Source organism: Penaeus japonicus, unplaced genomic scaffold, assembly GCF_977035675.1.
Source record: "Penaeus japonicus unplaced genomic scaffold, GWHDUDI00000001_assembly GWHDUDI00000020, whole genome shotgun sequence".
NCBI lineage: Eukaryota > Metazoa > Arthropoda > Malacostraca > Decapoda > Penaeidae > Penaeus > Penaeus japonicus.
Genome location: NW_028234422.1, coordinates 31919197 through 31921696, shown reverse-complemented (window position 1 = coordinate 31921696; position 2500 = coordinate 31919197).

Below are 2500 nucleotides of genomic sequence, written 5' to 3'. Positions count from 1 at the left end.
CATCCCAGTGCTGGTTGCCTGATCACACACACACACACAAGCACACACACACACACACACACACACACACACACACGCAGACACACGCACACACACACACACAAGCACACACACACACACACACACACACACACACACACACACACAGACACACACACACACACACACACACGCGCGCACACACCTGTTGGGTCACGCTGATTGGTTAGTTTGGGTTAATGGCGACACGGTCAACCAATAGGCTGCGTTCACGCGTCACGCAGAGAAATGTGTATTGGTTGCGTACTGTCTGCTCTGTTAAGGTATAAACTAATAAAAGGCGTTTTTTTCACTTTTATGTACTCAAGGATAATACTATTGAGGTAGATGATCGTCAGCTAAGTAACCGATACAACATTTGTTTATTTAATCATCTCTCTATCCATGTGTTTCTATATCTAATTTATATCTATTATTCACTTATTTACCCATGTACCTACCTATTTACTTATCTATCTCTCATTAATCCAAACCATATCTATCTATCTGTTTGTCTCTTCGTTCATCAGTTTTTACAATTATCTATTTGTACTATTAATCCATTCATTTGCATAACAACTCTCGCTCGGTCGTGTGTGTTTTTTTTTTATTTTTTTTATTTTTTACACTCATTCTTGCTGAAGTCAGTGTCTCCCCGTCCGGCTTATGATTAAGCAAAGTTAATAAGGCTTGAACAGGGGATGGTGTAACAAAGAGATTTTCTCTCTCTCTTTTATTCTCTCTTTCTCTCTGTTTCTCTCTCTCTCTCTTTCATTCTCTGTTTCTCTCTGTTTCTCTCTTTCATTCTCTGTTCTCTCTCTCTCTCTCTCTCTCTCTCTCTCTCTCTCTCTCTCTCTCTCTCTCTCTCTCTCTCTCTCTCTCTCTCTCTCTCTCTCTCTCTCTCTCTCTCTCCCACTGGCACACACACACGCGCAGCACAATAGACATTTGTTCTTTTCCAAATTATTATTACCACTTGTGTAACCCTTTTATTATAGCTCCAGTTTCACTCGTTTATCTATTTATATATTGATAATGATGAACTTCATTATTACCATCATCATTATCATTATTATTTTAATGATTACAATTTTCATTACTGTTGTTACCCTTATCGTCATTTCCATTCCGATAATTATCATTACTATTACTATCATCATTTTTATAATTATTATCACTATCAAAATTACAATGATCACGGTTGTCATTATCATTACTATCATAAGTATCATAACCATACATATTGTTATTAATACCACTATTCTTATAATTACAAATATTAACATCTAATTTTTTTATTCTGAGTAAATTTCCTTCGATTGTTCTTCCTTCTTCTCTCGTGCACGTTTGTATAAGTTCACATTTTCACTAGTTATTATCAAATAATAATTATAATAATAATAAGATAATAATAATAATAATTATTATTATTATCAAATTTCCTCGTCCGCTGAGTGGCATCGGATCCACTGGAGACGAGAGGCTGTGTCGTCGATCCTATCTTCGCCGAGTCGAACCCACTTTGAATAATGGTAGTTGTGATTGTATGAATAAGTGAATGATTGAATTTATTTTTTCGTCTTTCATCGGTAGAGCAAAAATGAGTGTCTGAGAATATTACTCTGTTATTGTAATGATGGACTCACTGGAGAGAGAGAGAGAGAGAGGGAGGGAGAGAGAGAGAGAGAGAGAGAGAGAGAGAGAGAGAGAGAGAGAGAGAGAGAGAGAGAGAGAGAGAGAGAGAGAGAGAGAGAGAGAGAGAGAGAGAGAGAGAGAGAGAAAGAGAGATATAGAGATAGATAGATGGACAGATAGACAGATAGAGATAGAGATAGAAAGAGAGAAAGAGATAGAGATAGAGATAGAGATAGAGATAGAGATAGAGATAGAGATAGAGAGAGAGAGAGAGAAAGAGGGAGAAAAAAATAATTACTCCCACCAGTAATAACCCAAAACCACCAACGGACGCAGAAGTTTTAAAGCCAAAATCTTAAGCACTGAAGGCAGAAACTTCAAGTCACGTATCCGAGCGAAGTCAAGACTGAATCAAGAATTGGGGTTTTACCAACATTTCCTTTGTTTGCTCTTTCTGTATTGTTATTATGATCATCATATTTCTATCACCATTATCATTGGAGTTTTATATTAATTATCATTGTCATTAGCATCACTTTGCCATTATTATATTTTTTTATCGTTAATACCGTTATTAGTGCTGTTGTCATTGTTATTATAATCTTCATTTTATCTTCATTACTATCATAATTATCATTACTATCATTATCATTGTTATCATTACCATTATTATATAATTTTCATGATCATTATTTTTATCACAATCATCATTATTGGTATCATTATTATCATTATTTTTATCATCATTATTATCATAACTATTATTATCATTATTATTATTATTATTATCATTATAATAATTATTATTATTATCATCATTATTAGCATTACTATTATTATTATCAAT